Source organism: Cherax quadricarinatus, chromosome 6, assembly GCF_038502225.1.
Source record: "Cherax quadricarinatus isolate ZL_2023a chromosome 6, ASM3850222v1, whole genome shotgun sequence".
Classification (NCBI taxonomy): Eukaryota; Metazoa; Arthropoda; class Malacostraca; order Decapoda; family Parastacidae; genus Cherax; species Cherax quadricarinatus.
Window position 1 is genome coordinate 13,152,951 of NC_091297.1, and position 25,693 is coordinate 13,178,643.

Here is a 25,693-nt window from a genome sequence, read left to right on the forward strand (position 1 = left end):
TCACTAGTGTTTCCTTAGTCCTTAGTCTCACTAGTGTTTCCTTAGTCTCACTAGTGTTTCCTTAGTCTCACTAGTGTTTCCTTAGTCTCACTAGTGTTTCCTTAGTCTCACTAGTACTAGTCTTAGTCTCACTAGTATTTCACTAGTGTTTCCTTAGTCTCACTAGTGTTTCCTTAGTCTCACTAGTGTTTCCTTAGTCTCACTAGTGTTTCCTTAGTCTCACTAGTGTTTCCTTAGTCTCACTAGTGTTTCCTTAGTCTCACTAGTGTTTCCTTAGTCTCACTAGTATTTCCTTAGTCTCACTAGTGTTTCCTTAGTCTCACTAGTGTTTCCTTAGTCTCACTAGTGTTTCCTTAGTCTCACTAGTGTTTCCTTAGTCTCACTAGTGTTTCCTTAGTCTCACTAGTGTTTCCTTAGTCTCACTAGTGTTTCCTTAGTCTCACTAGTGTTTCCTTAGTCTCACTAGTGTTTCCTTAGTCTCACTAGTGTTTCCTTAGTCTCACTAGTGTTTCCTTAGTCTCACTAGTGTTTCCTTAGTCTCACTAGTGTTTCCTTAGTCTCACTAGTGTTTCCTTAGTCTCACTAGTGTTTCCTTAGTCTCACTAGTGTTTCCTTAGTCTCACTAGTGTTTCCTTAGTCTCACTAGTGTTTCCTTAGTCTCACTAGTGTTTTCTTAGTCTCACTAGTGTTTCCTTAGTCTCACTAGTGTTTCCTTAGTCTCACTAGTGTTTCCTTAGTCTCACTAGTGTTTCCTTAAGTCTCACTAGTGTTTCCTTAGTCTCACTAGTGTTTCCTTAGTCTCACTAGTGTTTCTTTAGTCTCAATAGTGTTTCTTTAGTCTCACTAGTGTTTCTTTAGTCTCAATAGTGTTTCTTTAGTCTCACTAGTGTTTCCTTAGTCTCACTAGTGTTTTATTAGTCTCACTAGTGTTTCCTTAGTCTCACTAGTGTTTCCTTAGTCTCACTAGTGTTTCCTTAGTCTCACTAGTGTTTTATTAGTCTCACTAGTGTTTCCTTAGTCTCACTAGTGTTTTATTAGTCTCACTAGTGTTTCCTTAGTCTCACTAGTGTTTTATTAGTCTCACTAGTGTTTCCTTAGTCTCACTAGTGTTTTATTAGTCTCACTAGTGTTTCCTTAGTCTCACTAGTGTTTTATTAGTCTCACTAGTGTTTCCTTAGTCTCACTAGTGTTTCCTTAGTCTCACTAGTGTTTCCTTAGTCTCACTAGTGTTTTATTAGTCTCACTAGTGTTTCCTTAGTCTCACTAGTGTTTTATTAGTCTCACTAGTGTTTCCTTAGTCTCACTAGTGTTTCCTTAGTCTCACTAGTGTTTCCTTAGTCTCACTAGTGTTTCCTTAGTCTCACTAGTGTTTTCTTAGTCTCACTAGTATTTCCTTAGTCTCACTAGTGTTTCCTTAGTCTCACTAGTGTTTTATTAGTCTCACTAGTGTTTCCTTAGTCTCACTAGTGTTTCCTTAGTCTCACTAGTGTTTCCTTAGTCTCACTAGTGTTTCCTTAGTCTCACTAGTGTTTCCTTAGTCTCACTAGTGTTTCCTTAGTCTCACTAGTGTTTCCTTAGTCTCACTAGTGTTTCCTTAGTCTCACTAGTGTTTTATTAGTCTTTCTCACTAGTATTTTCCTACTAGTGTTTTATTAGTCTTTCTCATTAGCGTTTTCCTACAGTGTTTCTCACTATTGTTTCTCTACAGTGTTTCTCAATAGCGTTTTCCTACAGTGTTTCTCACTATTATCTACAGTGTTTCTCAATAGTGTTTTCCTACAGTGTTTCCCACTATTGTTTCCCTACAGTGTTTCTCAATAGTGTTTTCCTACAGTGTTTCTCAATAGTGTTTTCCTACAGTGTTTCTCACTATTGCTTCCCTACAGTGTTTTCCTACAGTGTTTCTCAATAGTGTTTTCCTACAGTGTTTCTCAATAGTGTTTTCCTACAGTGTTTCTCAATAGTGTTTTCCTACAGTGTTTCTCACTATTGTTTCCCTACAGTGTTTCTCAATAGTGTTTTCCTACAGTGTTTCTCAATAGTGTTTTCCTACAGTGTTTCTCAATAGTGTTTTCCTACAGTGTTTCTCACTATTGTTTCCCTACAGTGTTTCTCAATAGTGTTTTCCTACAGTGTTTCTCAATAGTGTTTTCCTACAGTGTTTCTCAATAGTGTTTTCCTACAGTGTTTCTCAATAGTTGTTTTCCTACAGTGTTTCTCAATAGCGTTTTCCTACAGTGTTTCTCACTATTGTTTCCCTACAGTGTTTCTCAATAGTGTTTTCCTACAGTGTTTCTCACTATTGTTTTCCTACAGTGTTTCTCAATAGTGTTTTCCTACAGTGTTTCTCACTATTGTTTCCCTACAGTGTTTCTCAATAGTGTTTTCCTACAGTGTTTCTCAATAGTGTTTTCCTACAGTGTTTCTCACTATTGTTTCCCTACAGTGTTTCTCAATAGTGTTTTCCTACAGTGTTTCTCACTATTGTTTCCCTACAGTGTTTCTCAATAGTGTTTTCCTACAGTGTTTCTCACTATTGTTTCCCTACAGTGTTTCTCAATAGTGTTTTCCTACAGTGTTTCTCAATAGTGTTTTCCTACAGTGTTTCTCACTATTGTTTCCCTACAGTGTTTCTCAATAGTGTTTTCCTACAGTGTTTCTCACTATTGTTTCCCTACAGTGTTTCTCAATAGTGTTTTCCTACAGTGTTTCTCAATAGTGTTTTCCTACAGTGTTTCTCACTAGTGTTTCCCTACAGTGTTTCTCAATGGTGTTTTCCTACAGTGTTTCTCACTAGTGTTTTCCTACAGTGTTTCTCAATAGTGTTTTCCTACAGTGTTTCTCAATAGTGTTTTCCTACAGTGTTTCTCACTAGTGTTTCCCTACAGTGTTTCTCACTAGTGTTTTCCTACAGTGTTTCTCAATAGTGTTTTCCTACAGTGTTTCTCAATAGTGTTTTCCTACAGTGTTTCTCAATAGTGTTTTCCTACAGTGTTTATCACTAGTGTTTCGCTACAGTGTTTCTCACTAGTGTTTTCCTGCAGTGTTTCTCACTAGTGTTTCCCTACAGTGTTTTTCACTAGTGTTTTCCTACAGTGTTTCTCACTAGTGTTTCCCTACAGTGTTTCTCACTAGTGTTTTCCTGCAGTGTTTCTCACTAGTGTTTTCCTGCAGTGTTTCTCACTAGTGTTTTCCTACAGTGTTTCTCACTAGTGTTTCCCTACAGTGTTTCTCACTAGTGTTTTCCTACAGTGTTTCTCACTAGTGTTTTCCTAGTGTTTCTCACTAGTGTTTTCCTACAGTGTTTCTCACTAGTGTTTCCCTACAGTGTTTCTCACTAGTGTTTTCCTACAGTGTTTCTCACTAGTGTTTCGCTACAGTGTTTCTCACTAGTGTTTCCCTACAGTGTTTCTCACTAGTGTTTCGCTACAGTGTTTCTCACTAGTGTTTCCCTACAGTGTTTCTCACTAGTGTTTCGCTACAGTGTTTCTCACTAGTGTTTCCCTACAGTGTTTCTCACTAGTGTTTCCCTACAGTGTTTCTCACTAGTGTTTCCCTACAGTGTTTCTCACTAGTGTTTCCCTACAGTGTTTCTCACTAGTGTTTCCCTACAGTGTTTCTCACTAGTGTTTCGCTACAGTGCTTCTCACTAGTGTTTCCCTACAGTGTTTCTCACTAGTGTTTCCCTACAGTGTTTCTCACTAGTGTTTTCCTAGTGTTTCTCACTAGTGTTTTCCTACAGTGTTTCTCACTAGTGTTTCCCTACAGTGTTTCTCACTAGTGTTTCCCTACAGTGTTTCTCACTAGTGTTTCCCTACAGTGTTTCTCACTAGTGTTTCCCTACAGTGTTTCTCACTAGTGTTTCCCTACAGTGTTTCTCACTAGTGTTTCCCTACAGTGTTTCTCACTAGTGTTCCCCCAAAGTGTTTCTCACTAGTGTTTCCCTACAGTGTTTCTCACTAGTGTTTAGCTACAGTGTTTCTCACTAGTGTTTTCCTACAGTGTTTCTCACTAGTGTTTTCCTACAGTGTTTCTCACTAGTGTTTCCCTACAGTGTTTCTCACTAGTGTTTCCCTACAGTGTTTCTCACTAGTGTTTCCCTACAGTGTTTCTCACTAGTGTTTCCCTACAGTGTTTCTCACTAGTGTTTCCCTACAGTGTTTCTCACTAGTGTTTCCCTACAGTGTTTCTCACTAGTGTTTCCCTACGTGCGTTTCTCACTAGTGTTTCCCTACAGTGTTTCGTTTCTCACTAGTGTTTCCCTACAGTGTTTCTCACTAGTGTTTCCCTACAGTGTTTCTCACTAGTGTTTCCCTACAGTGTTTCTCACTAGTGTTTTCCTACAGTGTTTCTCACTAGTGTTTCCCTACAGTGTTTCTCACTAGTGTTTCCCTACGGCGTTTCTCACTAGTGTTTCCCTACAGTGTTTCTCACTAGTGTTTCCCTACAGTGTTTCTCACTAGTGTTTCCCTACAGTGTTTCTCACTAGTGTTTTCCTTACTATTCCCAACAATCATTTTCCCCATATGCTTTCTTATATTTTATTTTATATATGCTTTCTAATTCAATCTTATACACTAATTCATTCCCTTACGTTAATATATCCTCTGTATGTTAAACTATATACTTTCCAAATTAAATTTGTCCAATTTTAACCCAGTGTTGCTAGTTCTGAACTGGTCAGATATTTACATGACCTTAGTCATAGCTCCTTTATTCAATTTTATGTGTGTGGATAAATTAGACACATATGCAACACTTGGTTATCTTTATTGAGTAAAAGTTTAGCCACACAGTGACTTCATCAGTACAGGTCTACACTTGGCTAACCCTTGAGCACGACCTACTTCCACATTGGTCAAATGTGATACCAACTACGACTGCTGCACCTCTCCTGTCTACGGTATATAAGCTACTTCTTCGCACATATGCTGTATTCTTTTCAAGATTGATAGACTGACTACATCGACTCAAGGCTGAGGAACTGACTACCTCGAAATCCTCCTGTTCTTCACTATTCTTCTTTGTATGGACTGATGAAGTCACTGTGTGGCGAAACGTTTCCTCAATAAAGATACCCAAGTGTTGCATTTGTTTCTAATTTATCAACTCGTCGGTTCTCTGAACCATTCATCTACATGTGTGTGTGTGTGTGTGTGTGTGTGTGTGTGTGTGTGTGTGTGTGTGTGTGTGTGTGTGTGTTTAGCCGAATAGGTAAACGTTGCGATTTTGGCTTAAATGGCAATGCTCTTCTTGCCGAATAAGGCAAGCGAAAATTTGTGTATGCAAAAATTTCGCAAAAATTATTCTGAACCTAACGAAAAAAATATATATTTCATAGTGTTTGTTTATTATTAAATTATTGTAAACTTATCTAAAATATATTTAGTTGTATTAGGCTAAATTAAATTGAGCTTGTTTTAATGTTAGACTAGTTTTCTAAGGTTCTTTTGGTAGAAAATTATTAATTTTTACAGTAACATAAATGAAAAAATATATCTTTAAACGTATAAGAGATAATTTTAAACGAGTTCTTGCTAATTGGCCAGTTTTACCTATTCGGCACGACATATATATATATATATATATTCTCCATGGGGAAGTGGAACAGAATTTTTCCTCTGCAAGCCATGCGTGTCGTCAAAGGCAACTAAAATGCCGGGAACAAGGGGCCAGTAACCCCTGCTCCTGTATACATTACTAAATTTAAAAATAGAAACTTTCGTTTTTCGTTTTAGGTCACCCTGCCTCGGTGGGATGCGGCCGGCTGCGGAAGGTACCACCTCTGAAACTGGACTGGGGACCCTCATCCTCAAAAAAGAGAATACACGTACTTCAGGGAAAACTCAAGATTCTCCCTGGAGCTGTTTGAATATTTTCTTCTGCTACCACCCCTATATTCTATATTCTATGTGAACTTTATTTATTGACACAATACATCAACAAAGATACAATAGAAAGCATAACATAAACTAAATCTTAGATCCTACATCTCAAATACTTCATCCAGCTCCACAGTGATGGGCTGTGTACCCAGGATGCTGCAAGCATTTCCCCTCTGGATCGCAATACTGAATATCTGAAAGAGTAAGCTGAGTTTTTCACCCTACTCTGAGAAATTTTAGAGTACACTTGCTCCATGCTCCAAGTGTCTTCGACACTTGGCAGCCCTGAAACTAGCGGCTCCACCCCCTACAGCTTTAGAGTATGGCAAGTAGGTGTCCGCCAAGATGGAGGCACACACAAGTGTGTGCTACCCTGGAAGGGTAGCACAGTGGTCGCTTTCGACTTCCGTCAGACCTCAGTACTTGGGGTTCCCGTTCTGCTGGGCAACGGACTGTGGCGAGACTTCTCTTGATGATGTCGTTGACTTCCTTATGTCTAGCATGCTTCCCTTCTGATGTATGACACAAGAGACCATGTAGTTCGAACTAATTAGCTGACGCCCTGCCGCAAATACACCTATGTTCGGTAAATATGGGAGCGGCTAGGCGAAGAGCAACACCATCCATAGCCTGTGAGTCAAGGCGAGTGCCCAAGGAGGAATTGGGAACATGAACGGTTTGTCACAGTGGGACTGTTTGTGCTCTTTGGGAGGAGCTGGTCTGCTTGAAGAGTTTGCAAGGCTGCTTCAATGAACCTGGGGTCTTGAGCTCCTACCGCACCCCTCAAGCATTCTGGGACAATCTCCTTCACTAGTTCACTGGAAGCCATACACGAAGACAGAAATGCAGGTAAACCTACCTGCGTTACCTTGCGCATCCCTATACCTCCCAGTCGCACTGGAAGAGTTTCTTTATCCCATTGGTGATCTTCCAGTGACAGATTCAGTGCCTTCTTTAGAGGTATATCTCAGGAATGCATCATATTCACTGAGTGTTGGATTGTCGAGAGAGGGTGAGCCCCCTCAAGTAGTCAGTCTTGGCAGAGTAAGACAACTTGTGAGGAGATACAGGGTATCATGAGCATCAAGATCATTTATTCTCTCCTCCATTCTCTTCAGGTCACTCAGTTTGTCTTTGAGGACTGTTTCGATGGCCTGATGACCCAGTGGTGCTTCCAAGGACGGGATGGTAGTAGAGGCTTCAGGAAGAATTGTTCGCACAGCTGTGATTATTTCCTGGTTGGTTGTGATGATTTCACACTTGGAGGGATTGAGAATGAGCCCTAGGGCTTCTCCCTGTGATTTCACCAGTTGTAGGTCCTCTAACAGGGACTCTACCATACCTACCAGAGTACCATCATCAAGGTATCAGATACTGAGCTCGCTGCTCAAGCTGGAAGTTCATTCTCTTACCGCCAAGCAGAAAAGTAACGGAGAGAGTGGGTCACCCTGCTGAACACCCTCTGATGAGGAACTTTCATGCTCGCTGAACAAGAGAATTGAGGATTTGCTGTAGCTAGCTGAAATAAAGGGAAAAAGACTGGAGAACTGATCTCAAACAGCTGGCAAGACCATATCTTTTTTCATCACATTAAAGGCATTTCTAAAGTCTGGTTTGACAACGGCCTTGTCTTCTGGTAAGTCCCTGATGTAGGCCCTTGCTGCAGGCGCTGCCACATCACTGCCTCGAGAGACCCCAAAGCCTAGTTGGTTTGGCTTGCGTAAACTGGCGGCTTCTACGAGAATGTTTATTTCTGTTGCTTTGGCAACAAGACGGCCAAGAGTATTAATAACAGCAATGGGTCTGATACCCCACATCCTTCTTCAAATCGCATAATGAGGCTCCGAAAAAGAAAGGTTTAATTTCTTCTGAAATCCGCCCAGCCAGACAATAGATGACGAAGGCAAGAAAGAAGAACTGATGCAGCTGTGCCAAGTACTGGATTTACCATCTCTTTGATGTATTACGGTCGTATTCCAGTGCAACCTCCTGTGGATGCTGCAGGAAATGACACTATCGCTCTTTAAACTTCTGATTCTGGCAAAATTAGTTGTCCGGTGATGTGATCATCGTCAGGGTTGTTGTTAATGACTCTAGTGTCCCTCGATGGGTGCTTGTCTCTGCAAATTGTGGGACCCATAGCCTCGGAGAGATGGATAAAAAGACTTGGAGAAAAACTTTTTCGATTTCTTCCCGAAGACGTTTGAATATTATACTTTCCCTACCACCCCATCCATTATTTTACCAAGAGGAATATTATATTACGTAATACGGAACACAAGGCTTAAAAGATACATTGATGGTATAAGACGGTGCATACGACACATGAGGTTTGAAGGATACATTAAAATTACATATTACATATCTGTTAATAATTACATTACAAAAATGTCGTCCAACTCCTCAGCCCTGGGATCCCAAGTTGCTCTGATTAGTCTTTTGCCTAGTTCCTTTACGAACTTAGATGCGTTCTTTACCTATGAGCCTGTGGGCCACCCACCACACAGTGCAGATGGATGATGACGCTCTCACCCACCACACAGCACAGCTGGATGATGACACTATCACCCACCACACAGTACAGCTGGATGATGATGCTCTCACCCACCACACTACAGCTGGATGATGACACTATCACCCACCACAGTACAGCTGGATGATGACACTATCACCCACCACACAGTACAACTGGATGATGACGCTATCATGAACCACAGTACAGCTGGATGATGACACTATCACCCACCACACAGTACAACTGGATGATGACGCTATCATGAACCACAGTACAGCTGGATGATGACACTATCACCCACCACACAGTACAACTGGATGATGACGCTATCATGAACCACAGTACAGCTGGATGATGACGCTATCACCCACAACACAGTACAACTGGATGATGACGCTATCATGAACCACAGTACAGCTGGATGATGACGCTATCACCCACAACACGGGACATTTGGATGATGAAACTATCATCCAACACACAGCAGGCGAGTTACAATACTGTTAATGAACAATATTAAGTATAATGTGTGTTCTGAGAAGTGTAGTTGAGGAGGGCACGAGGCGTCTTCATGAAGTGTCTTATGTAGGTAATTATGTTACACGCATACCATACCCCCTCCCTACCCCACCAGGCCACCAGCCCCCCCATCCTCCTCCACAATCAACGTCATCGCCGCCTTCCCGACAGCATCACAGCAGTCTACCAGGAAGCGAGTCTTCCTCGCCCCTCCCACGCAAAGGTAAACAGACTCTGAAGTTTCAGTGTATGTACACCATGGGGTCTCACAGTTGTACACTATGGGGTCTCACAGTTGTACACTATGAGGTCTCACAGTTGCACACTATGGGGTCTCACAGTTGTACACCATGGGGTCTCACAGTTGTACACTATGAGGTCTCACAGTTGCACACTATGGGGTTTCACAGTTGTACACCATGGGGTCTCACAGTTGTACACTATGAGGTCTCACAGTTGTACACTATGGGGTCTCACAGTTGTACACTATGGGGTCTCACAGTTGTACACCATGGGGTCTCACAGTTGTACACTATGAGGTCTCACAGTTGTACACTATGGGGTCTCACAGTTGTACACTATGGGGTCTCACAGTTGTACACCATGGGGTCTCACAGTTGTACACTATGGGGTCTCACAGTTATACACCATGGGGTCTCACAGTTGTACACTATGGGGTCTCACAGTTGTATACTATGGGGTCTCACAGTTGTACACTATGAGGTCTCACAGTTGCACACTATGGGGTCTCACAGTTGTACACTATGGGGTCTCACAGTTGTACACTATGAGGTCTCACAGTTACACACTATGGGGTCTCACAGTTGTACACTATGGGGTCTCACAGTTGTACACCATGGGGTCTCACAGTTGTACACTATGGGGTCTCACAGTTGTACACTATGGGGTCTCACAGTTGTACACCATGGGGTCTCACAGTTGTACACTATGGGGTCTCACAGTTGTATACTATGGGGTCTCACAGTTGTACACTATGAGGTCTCACAGTTGTACACTATGGGGTCTCACAGTTGTACACTATGGGGTCTCACAGTTGTACACTATGGGGTCTCACAGTTGTACACTATGGGGTCTCACAGTTGTACACTATGGGGTTTCACAGTTGTACACTATGGGGTCTCACAGTTGTACACCATGGGGTCTCACAGTTGTACACCATGGGGTCTCACAGTTGTACACTATGGGGTCTCACAGTTGTACACTATGGGGTCTCACAGTTGTACACTATGGGGTCTCACAGTTGTACAATATGGGGTCTCACAGTTGTACACTATGGGGTCTCACAGTTGTATACTATGGGGTCTCACAGTTGTACACTATGGGTCTCACAGTTGTACACTATGGGGTCTCACAGTTGTACACTAAGGGGTCTCACAGTTGTACACTATGGGGTCTCACAGTTGTACACTATGGGGTCTCACAGTTGTACACTATGGGGTCTCACAGTTGTACACTATGGGGTCTCACAGTTGTGCACTATGGGGTCTCACAGTTGTACACTATGAGGTCTCACAATTGTACACTATGGGGTCTCACAGTTGTACACTACGGGGTCTCACAGCTGTACACTATGGGGTCTCACAGTTGTACACTATGGGGTCTCACAGTTGTACACTATGGGGTCTCAGTTGTACACTATGGGGTCTCACAGTTGTACACTATGGGGTCTCACAGTTGTACACTATGGGGTCTCACAGTTGTACACTATGGGGTCTCACAGTTGTACACTATGGGGTCTCACAGTTGTACACTATGGGGTCTCACAGTGAGTGTACATCATGGGGTCTCACAGTGAATGTACATCATGGGGTCTCACAGCGTATGTACATCATGGGGTCTCACAGCGTATGTACACCATGGGGTCTTACAATTGTACACTATGGGGTCTCACAGCATATGTACATCATGGGGTCTCACAGCGTATGTACATCTTGGGGTCTCACAGCGTGTGTACATCATGGGGTCTCACAGCGTATGTACATCATGAGGTCTCACAGCGTATGTACATCGTGGGGTCTTACAGCATATGTACATCATGGGGTCTCACAGCTTACGTACATCAAGGGGTCTCACAGCGTATGTACATCATGGGGTCTCACAGCGTATGTACATCATGGGGTCTCACAGCATATGTACATCATGGGGTCTCACAGCGTATGCACATCATGGGGTCTCACATCTTACGTACATCAAGGGGTCTCACAGCGTATGTACATCAAGGGGTCTCACAGCGTATGTACATCATGGGGTCTCACAGAGTATGTACATCAAGGGGCCTCACAGCGTATGTACATCATGGGGTCTCACAGCGTATGTACATCAAGGGGTCTCACAGCGTATGTACATCATGGGGTCTCACAGCGTATGTACATCATGGGGTCTCACAGCGTATGTACATCATGGGGTCTTACAGCATATGTACATCAAGGGGTCTCACAGCGTATGTACATCATGGGGTCTCACAGCGTATGTACATCATGGGGTCTCACAGCGTATGTACATCATGGGGTCTCACAGCTTACGTACATCAAGGGGTCTCACAGCGTATGTACATCAAGGGGTCTCACAGCGTATGTACATCATGGGGTCTCACAGCGTATGTACATCATGGGGTCTCACAGCGTATGTACATCATGGGGTCTTACAGCTTACGTACATCATGGGGTCTTACAGCTTACGTACATCATGGGGTCTTACAGCTTACGTACATCATGGGGTCTCACAGCATATGTACATCATGGGGTCTCACAGCGTATGTACATCATGGGGTCTCACAGCATATGTACATCAAGGGGTCTTACAGCTTACGTACATCATGGGGTCTTACAGCTTACGTACATCATGGGGTCTCACAGCATATGTACATCATGGGGTCTTACAGCTTACGTACATCATGGGGTCTTACAGCTTACGTACATCAAGGGGTCTCACAGCGTATGTACATCATGGGGTCTTACAGCTTACGTACATCATGGGGTCTTACAGCTTACGTACATCATGGGGTCTTACAGCTTACGTACATCAAGGGGTCTTACAGCATATGTACATCATGGGGTCTTACAGCTTACGTACATCATGGGGTCTCACAGCTTACGTACATCAAGGGGTCTCACAGCGTATGTACATCAAGGGGTCTCACAGCGTATGTACATCATGGGGCCTCACAGCGTATGTACATCATGGGGCCTCACAGCGTATGTACATCATGGGGTCTTACAGCTTACGTACATCAAGGGGTCTCACAGCGTATGTACATCAAGGGGTCTCACAGCGTATGTACATCATGGGGTTCTCAGCTTACGTACATCAAGGGGTCTCACAGCGTATGTACATCAAGGGGTCTCACAGCGTATGTACATCATGGGGTCTCACAGCGTATGTACATCATGGGGTCTTACAGCTTACGTACATCATGGGGTCTCAGCGTATGTACATCATGGGGTCTCACAGCTTACGTACATCAAGGGGTCTCACAGCGTATGTACATCAAGGAGTCTCACAGCGTATGTACATCAAGGGGTCTCACAGCGTATGTACATCATGGGGTCTTACAGCTTACGTACATCATGGGGTCTCACAACGTATGTACATCAAGGGGTCTCACAGCGTATGTACATCATGGGGTCTCACAGCTTACGTACATCAAGGGGTCTCACAGCATATGTACATCAAGGGGTCTCACAGCATATGTACATCAAGGGGTCTCACAGCGTATGTACATCAAGGGATCTTACAGCTTACGTACATCAAGGGGTCTCACAGCATATGTACATCAAGGGGTCTCACAGCATATGTACATCAAGGGGTCTCACAGCGTATGTACATCATGGGGTCTTACAGCTTACGTACATCAAGGGGTCTCACAGCGTATGTACATCAAGGGGTCTCACAGCATATGTACATCAAGGGGTCTCACAGCGTATGTACATCAAGGGGTCTCACAGCGTATGTACATCATGGGGTCTCACAGCGTATGTACATCAAGGGGTCTCACAGCGTATGTACATCATGGGGTCTCACAGCTTACGTACATCATGGGGTCTCACAGTTTACGTACATCATGGGGTCTCACAGCGTATGTACATCAAGGGGTCTCACAGCGTATATACATCATGGGGCCTCACAGCGTATATACATCATGGGGTCTCACAGCTTACGTACATCATGGGGTCTCACAGCGTATGTACATCAAGGGGTCTCACAGCGTATATACATCATGGGGTCTCACAGCTTACGTACATCATGGGGTCTCACAGCTTACGTACATCATGGGGTCTCACAGCTTACGTACATCATGGTGTCTCACAGCTTACGTACATCATGGGGTCTCACAGCTTACGTACATCATGGGGTCTCACAGCTTACGTACATCATGGGGTCTCACAGCTTACGTACATCATGGGGTCTCACAGCTTACGTACATCATGGGGTCTCACAGCTTACGTACATCATGGGGTCTCACAGCTTACGTACATCATGGGGTCTCACAGCTTACGTACATCAAGGGGTCTCACAGCTTACGTACATCATGGGGTCTCACAGCTTACGTACATCATGGGGTCTCACAGCTTACGTACATCATGGGGTCTCACAGCTTACGTACATCATGGGGTCTCACAGCGTATGTACATCATGGGTTTATTTTAAACCCTAAACTAAGGATTAAAGTAATCTTCCCTGGTGGTGAACAGGTGACAAGTGTAGAAGTCTACAAGAGGAAACTGGATAGGTACTTTTTCTAGATGCCGGATCAACCAGGCTGTGATGGACATGTGGGCCACTGGCCAACAGCAGAAACATAACCTGACTGACCAGCCAAGCACAGGACAAGTCTTGTCCAGGGCCACGCTGATGAGGTAAGTAAACTCTCGAGATCCATCAGAGGTATATCAAAGGTACGGTAAGTTACACGGAGCCTTAATGACCCTTGTGTAGTCAATAGGATTGAAACCCCAGTTCAGCAAGCAGCCAGGTATTTATATTCCCACAACAGCTGCCTCCTCTGTCTCTAATTCACAACTCAACATAAGACCGGGCGACCTTGTTGATCTGATGAGCCAGGCTGTTGCTACCGACAAACCTCAGCCTACATAGCTATCATAACCTGACTGGTTCCACAAGAATTACTCTGCTTTCCTCTTGATAACTATTTTGCTACGGCATTTTTTTTTATACTTTGAACGTGACTTGCAGTCTTTATCCCTCGCGCCCGTACTCCGCTTCTGATCTTCTCTGACCTGCAGCTCCTTCTCAAATACCTCTTCTCTTCTCAGCTCAGCATGGCATTGTATACCATTTTCAGATTCATTCCCCACCTGACTCTTTACGTCACTATGCTCCCTAAATATATGCTCATGTACTCTCTGCCCAGGTAGATCTGTTTGTGGCTTGATAAAGCCCACTAGGTGGGCGAAACGTAGTCATTAGAGGATCGCATTGTACTGTCTTTGTGTTTATTTTCCACAGATAAGAATGGCTGACGATCAGAAGGAATTTGAGGTAATCAATCTGTTCATTAATCTTGATAAGAATATAGCATATGATCAGAGAAGGGATTTATATACTGCAGACAGTAGAGGCGGAGCAGTGGTAGGCGGCGTCACCATGGTGACGTAGGTGAAAGTAGGTCATGCCTGTATGTTAGACAAGCGTAGAATTTACTGTACCAAGATGCCAAAACGTTGCAACATCTTGACACAGTGAATTCTACGCTTGCCTAACCTATAGGTATGACCTATTTCCACCTGTGTATTTTTCCATGAAGACACCGCCTACGACTGCACCGCCTCACCTGTCTGCAGTATACATGTATAAGCCTCTTCTCTGATTATATGTTGCAGCTGCGGGTCATCATCTAAGACCCGCATCAAAAAAACACTTATGTTTCCTGACAAACTTGACCAACCAACCATATGCTGCATCTGTATCAAGACTGATCGTATCGTCTCCTGGTTGAAAGACTGATTACCTCAAACCTCCTGATCATCAAGCATTCTTTTCTGTATTGGACTGAGGAAGCCACTGACTGGCGAAACGTTTCCAAAATAAAGATACCCAATTGCTGCACAAGTGTCTAATTTCTCAACTTGTCGGTTCTCTAAGCCACTTGCCTACACACCACTCCTCAGTCTACAGATCGACGACCCCAATGAGTTTTTTCCTTAAACGAGACTCAAAACACAGCCGACATCTCTACACTTTCATGAAGCCTCCCCATCTTCAGATGAGTTTGAAGAAGCCATCGATGGCTTACCCATGCATTCTACCCCAGGCCAAAACTCTTGGAGCTTCACATTCGTGAAAATTTGTGAAAAAAAAAAACCTATCTCAGGCCTTCAGTATTCTATGGAGGAGGAGCCTGGACACAAGGAAGAAAATAAATGGTATAAAATACCGACACAATGGAAAAATAAACACAGAAGCAGTATAATGTGATCCTTTATTGACAACGTTTCGCTCACACAGTGGGCTTTATCAAGTCACAGAGTAATTACAAACTACCAATATTGCCCATATCATAAAGAGGGCAGTAAAGCAATCGCAAAAAACTATAGGCCAATAACACTAACTTCACACGTCAAAATCTATGAACGTGTTCTAAGAAAGAAGACTTCCAGTCACTCGCAATCACAACAATTACACAATCCAGGGCAGCATGGGTTTCGAGCAGGTAGCTCCTCTTCTGAAACTACTAGATCATTACCACACTCATGGGTGCACTGAAAGACAATATAAATACTGATTTTGTGAAAGCATTCGGTAAGTGCGTCCACAGTGTGACAGCGCACAAAATAGGTGCACAAGGAATAACTGGAAAAGAAGGCAGATACTTATTTAACTTCTTAAACAGAGCTCAAAGAGTAGCAGTAAACAGTGAAGTCTGAGACTGGAGCAGTTAAAAAAAAAAATATTAATCAAGGCACAGTCCTCGTCTCAGTTCTGCTTCTCATACATTATCCACATACACAAGGACACTGTAACAGCCGTTGCTGATGAGAACAGTACTTATATGATAGTGGCGTCCGTGTAAGATACAGGGAATCTTCAAGAGGCTTCGGACAACAAGCCAACAACATGATGTTCCATGTAGGGGGTGTGCCAATGTATCCATATCGGATTAAAATTGAGTAATGGTATCGGTATCGGTGGGTATCGGTGGGTATCGGCCAATTTGATGGTATTGGCTAATTTTGATGGTATCAGTAACGGCTTATAACTGTGTATTGGTATCGGCAAAAATCTTGGTATTGTCTTATCACTTATTCACTGAGAACAAGTTTCTGTTACTCTGCTCTAGAAAAAAGGATGAAATAAAAAATGGAACGGAGTATAGGACAAACTCAAAATATTCAACATTGTGAAGGCTCCCAGTGCGAGATTTTGAAGTGATGATGTCAGATGTCACATTCAAGGACCTCCATAATGTTCCTATCGGTACAATAGGCTAGATAACTAGAATGTTCAAGACAAGAAGTGCTGATCTACTGACGATGCTCTTTCAATTCAAATGTTGTCTTCAGACTGGAATATTACTGTATACTAATGTCTCCCTGTAAGGCAGGCGAGATTGCTGAGCTTGAAAATTTAAGAGAGCTTTCATTGCCAGTGTTCATTCAACATCTGAATTACTTAAGTACCTCCAATGAAAAGCAGGAACGCGCCGATTACACTAAGAGAGAAGGTGAGAAGTATCAGAGGTGTTCAACTTTTCAACAAACCTTCGTGAACTTTAAGTACCAGGAACGACACAAAGCACTGGAAATGTACTCTGGAGCGATGAAGAGTTACCTAATAATGTATGCCTGGAAGATATTAGTGGGCCAGGTCCCAAATCTACACCCTACCATAACAACTTACTTGGGTGAAAGATATGGAAGTATAAAATAAATCCAGTGAAAAGTAGAGGCAATACACCCACACTAAAAGAACACTTATCAACGTCTGTGGCTCAACCTGTTACCAACAGATGTCAGAAATATTGCCAGAACAAATAAAGAAGTTTTCAAGAGAAAACAGGATCACTGTCTCTTCCAAGTGCCATATCAACCAGGCTGTGATGGGTATATGGGTCAGCAAGCCGCCAACAGCAACAGCCGGGATGCAAGGAAGCCGGTCATAACTTAAAAAATCACAGATATGCGGTGTGACACACTTCTCAATGTGTATTATATATATATATATATATATATATATATATATATATATATATATATATATATATAAAACAACCACTCTGAAATATATATATACATATATATACATATATATACATATATATATATACATATATATATATATATACATATATATATATATGCAAAACAACCACTCTGAAATATATATATATATATATATACATATATATATATATACATATATATATATATATATATATATATATATATATATATATTTACAACAAGTCGGCCGTCTCCCACCGAGGCAGGGTGACCCAAAAAAGAAAGAAAATCCCCAAAAAGAAAATACTTTCATCATCATTCAACACTTTCACCACACTCACACATTATCACTGTTTTTGCAGAGGTGCTCAGAATACAACAGTTTAGAAGCATATACGTATAAAGATACACAACATATCCCTCCAAACTGCCAATATCCCAAACCCCTCCTTTAAAGTGCAGGCATTGTATATATATATATATATATATATATATATATATATATATATATATATATATATATATATATATATATATATATATATATATATATATATAAAATGTCGTGCCGAATATGTAAAACTGGTCAATTAGCAAGAACTCATTTAAAATTAAATCCTTTCTAAAATTTTCTCTTATACGTTTAAAGATATATTTTTTTCATTAATGTTGATGTAAAAATTTATAATTTTGCACCAAAAGTAACTTAGAAAACTTACCTAACCTTATTATAACAAGAACAATTTATTTTAGCCTAACCCAACTAAATATATTTTAGATTTGTTTACAATAATCTAATGCTAAACAAACACAGTGAAATATATTTTTTTCGTTAAGTTCAGAATGATTTTGGCGAAATTATTGCATACACAAATTTTCACTTGTCCTATATGGCAAGATGAGCGTTGCTATTTAAGCCAAGATCGCAAGTTCTGCCTATTCGGCACGACATATATATATATATATACACACACACACCACCACACCAACGAGTAGTATAGCCGCAGGTAAAAATACTCGAGAAGGTACCTGGATATAAAAAAAAAGTTACAGCAGGAGGTGACAGTCAGGCGGAGAAGATATTGACTCCACGTCAAAGGAAAGACCTCCCAACAGTAGGGAAGAATGTCCTATTTGTGGAGGTGCAGCTGCCTCTCTCTCAGTCTTCACCGGCACTCAAGCTCCAAGGTAACACCCCAACACTTATTAATGCAACACTGTGATGTACACTATCATACTCTTAACCTGCGATCAGCTTCGAGGCTCTTCTAGCCTCTCAGCCCGGTCTGAGGTCAGGCTTCTCTGTTGAACGACTAACTGTTCAACCAGATTGTTAGTGCTAGCGACCACGAGGCTCACATAGCCATCGTAATCCAGCTAATCAGTAGTGGTAGATGAAAGGTGTCCAATTTCTTCTTGAAAACTGTCTATTTCTGGTATCTGCTGGTAATATGGTGAATTGTTTTGGATCAAGGATAGTGACACAGTGTTCCCAAATTGTACACTGCATTAAGTTTTTAAAGAAGTGTACAGGTTCAAAACTAGTACCTTCTGTTTCCTGTGCTTTTTCTGAGGTTTTTATTTTTCTCATGCCTGTGCAGTTGAAATCTGTCACTACTGAACACCATGTTATTTTAATTTGCCCATTGGAAGACTTTGTTGATATTTGTTTCTAATTTTTCTGTCTCCTCCATTAAGCTGTCATACTCATTTTGGTACCGTCTGCAAGAAACTTGATACCAAGCTGTGATCTCTGTTTGCTATAAAGATAAGAAACACCAATGATACCAGGATCGTACCTTGGGGTATCCAACTTTTTATTTTACTGCAACCCAACTTTATTTACTACCCCCTTCTCTGATTTTTTTTATAAATCTGAATATTCATTTTTGTTACATCTAGTTATCAAATGTCTTTGCAATATCCTTGTAGACTGCACCAGCGTTTTGTTTTCCTTCCAAAGCCTAAGTAATTTTGTTATAATGATCTAATACTTATGAAAGATAATCTTCCTGCCATGTTAAGTGGTGTAATTCATGCGTTACCATAAAGCCAGTAACATGGTGTGTTTGGACACTTTTTTAAGACTTATGATGTGTGTAGTTTGTTGCTACGGGTGTGTAGTTTGTTGCTACGGGTGTGTAGTTTGTTGATACGGGTGTGTAGTTTGTTGCTACGGGTGTGTAGTTTGTTGCTACGGGTGTGTAGTTTGTTGCTACGGGTGTGTAGTTTGTTGCTATTGTTCTGCAGCCTTCTTTGAGTACAGGGGCTGAGGCTACACATTTTAATGACCTATGAGATTCCACTTGAATCTAAGCTCCTTCTCTAAAGTAAGCGTAAATGTCTTTGCTTATTATACGCTGCGTTTTTTTTTTTTATGAAGAAAACATGGTGGGAATCAAGCCCAGGTACTGCCTGCCTACCTGCCTCGGTTTACCTGGAATTTACCTAGAGAGGGTTTCGGGGGATCAACGCCCCCGCGGCTCGGTCTGAGACCAGGCCTCATGGTGGATCAGGGTCTGATCAACCAGGCTGTTACTGCTGGCCGCATGCAATCTGACGTACGAACCACAGCCCGGTTGGTCAGGTACTGACTTTGGGTGCCAGTCCAGTGCCTTCTTAAAGATAACCAGGTGTCTATGTGGGTAATGTTTTTCCTTCCTTTCGAATTCTGAAGGATTAGTGTTAGTGTCAGATATATCATTTGTAGGGTGGGATGATCAATGATTTTCAACTTTACTGGCGTCGATAAAGATCACTGAACACTGATTCAAATCCTTAGAATGTTCTGCACTCTGCCACGCTGTGATGTACTTTGTACACTGTCATGTACTCTACCACATTGTGTGTTGAATTAGACACATGTGCAACTCTTGGGTATCTTTATTGAGGAAACGTTTCGCCACACAGTGGCTTCATCAGTCCATACAAAGGAGAAACTTGAAGAACAGGAGGAGAATGAGGTAATCAGTCCCTCAGCCTTGAGTCGATGTGGTCAGTCCATCAATCTTGAATAGAATACGGCATATGAGCGGAGAAGCAGCTTATAAACTGTAGACAGGTGAGGGGCAGCAGTCGTAGGTGGTGCCACATTTGTCCAATGTGGAAGTAGGTCGTGCCCAAGGGTTAGGCAAGCGAAGAATTCCCAGGTATTAAGATCCCAAGAAGTTGCAGTGTCTGACAGGATTGTAGATGAATGGTTCTCTGAACCATTCATCTACAATCCATTCACTTGCCTAACTCTTGGGCACGACCTACTTCCACATTGGACAAATGTGACACCACCTACGACTGCTGCCCCTCACCTGTCTACAGTTTATAAGCTGCTTCTCCGCTCATATGCCGTATTCTATTCAAGATTGATGGACTGACCACATCGACTCAAGGCTGAGGGACTGATTACCTCAGTCTCCTCCTGTTCTTCAAGTTTCTCGTTTGTATGGACTGATGAAGCCACTGTGTGGCGAAACGTTTCCTCAATAAAGATACCCAAGAGTTGCACATGTGTCTAATTCAACAACATGTCGGTTCTCTGAACCATTCATCTACAAGCACATTGTGTAACACCCTGATGAACCTTATCACACCGTGATGTACTCTACCATACTGTGTAACACCTTGATAAACCTTACCACATTGTAATGTACTCTACTTCCTTACCTACACAACACAACACAATACTCCCTTACCTACTTAACACAAGATTTCCTTGTTCACAAATCATAACACTTTCTTGCCCACACAACACTTCCTAGCCCACACAACACTTCCTTGCCCACACAACACTTCCTTGCCCACACAACACTTGCCCACACAACACTTCCCTGTCTACACACCACCAGATTTCACAAAACATCTTGTTGCCTTTCGCCTCAGACTTCTAAGAAGACTTACATTATTTACAACCAAACATTACAAATTCGATTACTAGTACAAAAGCGCGTGATAAGATGTGCAACTTGTTGTAAAGTGTGTGTGCTGCACGAGCAAGTCACAGAGCTAGCAAGATGCAATCTGAGAGCCAGGCTCACAGTGTGTATATTCAATTTCTCAGGGATCATATCTTATACTCTTGCTACTGCTAACTCACACCAAGACTAACCCCTTACTCACCACACCAAGACTAACCCCCTTACTCACCACACTTTTCTCACTAATCACGATTTCATAAACACCTGTCTTTCTTCATTTGATTACGTTACGCGATTCCCACCTTTAATTTCTGTAGGTTTCCGTGAACTTACACTGTGATCATGGTCCCAGAACCGAAACTTTATCTAATAAATATGTCCTGGTGCTTGCTCATGTTTCTTATATAAACACCAATTTTCTTAAATTTAGGTTAGGTTACATAAACTTATAAAAAACTAGTATTTGACCACAAATAAGCAAATTACAAAACTCGGCCGCAAAATATCAGGCAAGATAATGTCTGCAAAGCAGAAGAAAAAGTTCAAATCTGCACATGTCGCTGGTGAGGCGAGTATGGGTTGTAAACACGCCAGTGATGATTCAGACCTCTGGCACTACTGTACATACAAATACCACCACAAATATGAGTACATGTTCTAGCACTATGATAAAATCCACTACGATACCACCACAAACATGATGAATGACGGTTCTTAACATTACGTCACACCCACTACAGTACTACAACAACCATCATGACGGGTCTTAACATTACACTACAACCCACTACGATACCACCACAAACCACCCAAAACAAGAAGTATACATGTGTATACTCACTCGTCCCCAGTGACGTGTACACCCAGCAGTGTTGCACTAGTTGCAGCGTCGATGGTGACTTCCTCCACCTCAATGATCAACTACTCACCTGCAATGTAAACAAAAGTTCAACATATCTTTCTTTCATTATGATTTATCGATTCAATGTCTAAATAACATACTTTTTTTTAGTTCTTTAAGAGCCTAGCTATTTGGTCTTTCATGTATCCATATACTCTGGCCTTAACATCCAGAGGATGGATATGAGGTGCACAATAAAACACACGAGGAGAACGATCTAGGAGATAGTATCACAATAAACGAATCACAAGAATTTTTAAATAAGCGGAATTTGAACCCGTGGCCCAGCAGTCCTAAAATTGTCTGATCGCGGGTTGAAGTTTTCCACCATATTTTAGATTTTGCCTCTAAAGCAGCAAGTTTATCATGCCACCCAAATCCACCCCGTGAACAGAAGCGAAAAATTCATGGACACACGCCTACAAGCTAGGTCCCAAGTGATTAGAATAGGTACATCTAGATTTATATTTACAATTTATATTTCATTAAGCATCAGTTTCAAGACATTATTATAATTATAATCAAAAAGAAGCGCTAAACCACAAGGACTATACAGCAAGTTTCAAGACAATCCCAAACTCTTTGCAAAATCTGAACAACTGTGACTATTAAGAACTTTATTATTCTCAGTTTACATCTCATTTAAGCTGTCTTCCCTGCCAAAAACTTTTAATACTAGAGGATGGTGGTGGAGCCAAGTGCAGCAGATCTAACATTAAGAGCACATCTGTAAACAATTACGTGACGCCAGAGTTTATAGGACTTATGTACATATAAAGTTTAAACAAATCACAAAAACAAACGAATACAAGCATGTTTCCTCCTCCGGAGCATGAAAACGAAAAATCATAAATATTAAGGAAAAACTCAAGACAAAAAGTGATTATTACGTTAATATTATTTACTACAAGCCTGACTCTGAATTATTATTACCACGATCAACCGTGTTGCTGCTGGACACAGTACTACATAACTATTATGTTCTGAGTGATCTGCCACTTACCACACAACCATATCTACATTCACTTTCAAAACATTAACCTTTACAGTGCTAGTCACGACATTATGCCGGGTGAGCTCCCCGGCATAATGCCGTGACGAAAATCAGAGGCCTACCACGCAGGGGTCTTTTTCGTCAGTGCATTATGCCGGGTGGCAACCGTTAGCATGACGTCATGGCCTGCCGTCACACTCCACAGTGTCTCAGCGCTCACGTGGCTACCATGGTGAGAGTAAGTGTTGCACTTTCGTCTCTTATCTGCTGCATCTTTTGTCCAGTGTTCCCTTTGGTTTTGGGGCTATACATGTTTGATTATGGATAAAAGGAAGTTTTTAACACCTGATGCTATATCTCAGATCATAGGGCTTGACAAAGCTGGGCAACAGACGAAAGAAATAGTAGAGAATGTTGGTGTGTGTGAGCGTTCACTGAGGAACTGGGTGCAGTGTTTCAAGGCTGGTGGTGGTGGTGTCGAGTTACCTCTGCCTGGCCCCTCTAAGGAGACATTTGTTCCCTGTTCGTACCCTAGCTGTATTAAAGAAGCAGTTAGAGAGTACACTTAAGATAACTGCTAGAGAATTGAAAGAAAAGAACCCACATTTTCTCTCAGAGGTGTCTGTAAGAACTGTTAACAGACGTGTGTCAGAACTGGGCTACAGTAGTCACCACCCGGTTAAGAAACCGATCCTCTCCAAGCCACAGAAGATACGTAGGCTGGATTATGCAAAGAAATACCTTCACTGGAATCCTCAGCAGTGGTCTGAAGTACTTTGGAGTGATGAAGCAACCTTCACCTTCACTTGTAACCGTGGGGGACATGTGTACCGGTCCAGAGGTACACATGTCCCCCATGGGTACGCTGGACCCACTTTACACCTGTAGGACCACCAAACACCCAGACTCGCTAATGGTTTGGGGATGTTTCAGTTCTCAGATTGTTGGTGAACTCATTGTGCTTCCCAAAAACCAGTATATGAACCTGTATAATTACCTGGAGTTATTGTGTGACAATTTACCTGAAGCGTTTGACAAGTGTGGGGGCTACGGTTTTTAGGAAGGGCGATGCACCGTGTCATACCACCAAATCTGTAGTTCAGTGGCTTAAGGACTGTGAAGTTCTTTAATGACTGGTCAGGCAATTCCCCAGACCTAAACCCTATTGAGAACCTCTGGTTAATAGTGAAATGAAGTTTACTGGGCAAGGATGTCAGTTCCATCCCACAGCTGGAGGCTGCTCTACACGAGACAAGAATTTGTGAGAGTCTTCCTACATGGCTGAGGGACGTGATTAAGCGTAAAGGATGCAGTATCAAGCATTAAAACCTCAGTAAGTGTCCAAATATATATGTACTATAATCTTTCATGGTATGTGTTTTGGTACGTGTGTGGGGAAGGGGCGGCATAGTGCCGTGACTAGCAGTGCATATGGGCAATATTTTTAATATCTGCTGGTAAAGGAATGAAGAACTATAGACTGCCAGATGTGAACACAAACCTCTCAAAATTGTACCTATGGCACCCTTTACACTGGGTTTACTTTACATTTCTTCCTTTCTCACTCCTGTTTATGGGAACGTGTTGATGGGACATTAACAGGTATTTATCTCTTCACCGTTCCATAGCCCTGAAACAATCCCTTTAATAATGTCTTACTGATTGCATTAATATAAAATAAATCTATATTGTCCAGCTCCGTCCTTGAACTATGAAAAATTTTAGTCTAAAAAACACACGAGTTTTCAATACATATTACATACTACCGATTTTTCTTCTAAAAATCTCATTGTCTAAAATATTATTTTCCAGGACTTGAATGTACATGACTATTATTCCTGGAACTTTCATTCCGAGATCTGCTACATTTTTTTATCGTGTGTTAGTTCTGAGTTCTGTCAGTATAAAAAGAAAGGAAATTTTGAAGTCTGTAGAAATTGTTATTATCCGTTAAGTAATTTGTAGCGTGGGCCGCGATCAGGAGCTAAACCCGACTGGCATCGAGAAAACCTATCTGAGTCTTCTAGTGTTCACTGGGCTGCCAAACATGAAGTATTTCTCTCCTTCCATTATTATAATCAAAAAGAAGCGCTAAGCCACAAGGGCTATACAGCTTCTCTCCTTCCAGCATCTCCCGCATTTATTTTTGTCCTCAGATTATGTCATTTATCTAAGTACGAGGTTAATGTCCTTTATCTAAGTACGAGGTTAATGTCTTAGAGGTTTTTCTTTTATTTATCCTGTGTGACCTCTTTTTCAATATTTCTCAATATATGCTTCTGTATTTAGCTTTTCCAAGCATTGTTCTGGAGTACTCAACACATCCCATGGTTTGCCAAGATAATACATACAACTAAAGCCCCAGAGGTGGATCCAGGAAAGGTCACAAGGCGTTTGTCCCACTGGGCCACTATGAAAGTTTTCTTTTTTTTTTAATTCCTTTTGATTTTCAGTGATTTATTAAAATTGTGATTATACAAAATAACATTTCTTGACATTTAAAACCCTGAAATCGTGAAGCTCTCGCACCGGGCTATCACCCAATTAACCAGTACAGGCAGGACTGCACACCTACTCCCACCCCTGGACAATACATGGACCCGTTTTTAATAAAACTTCACCTTGGAGAAACGTCATGTTAATATAAGTCCTTTCTTTTGCTATTTGTGCCTTTTAAAAGCACTTGCGGACATCATCATACTGCAACCATTATAATCTTTACTGCAACCCAGCATTAAACTTGACTACAAGCAACCTGGAAGCAACG

The 25,693-nt window shown here is 41.8% G+C and overlaps 1 protein-coding gene across 10 annotated transcripts in view; it reads right to left on the reverse strand.

Moving 5' to 3' along the window:
- Ptpmeg2 (Protein tyrosine phosphatase Meg2) overlaps nucleotides 1-25,693 on the reverse strand; it is a 775,124-nt gene that overhangs the window by 520,903 nt on the left and 228,528 nt on the right. For 4 of the 10 annotated variants that reach the window (XM_070080441.1, XM_070080432.1, XM_070080408.1 and 1 more), the window contains exon 2: nucleotides 21,873-21,960. The exons of the other annotated variants lie outside the window; for them this stretch is intronic. The gene's annotated coding sequence lies outside the window, so the exon portion shown is untranslated. The remainder of the gene's footprint in view (nucleotides 1-21,872; nucleotides 21,961-25,693) is intronic. 10 annotated transcript variants of the gene reach the window in all.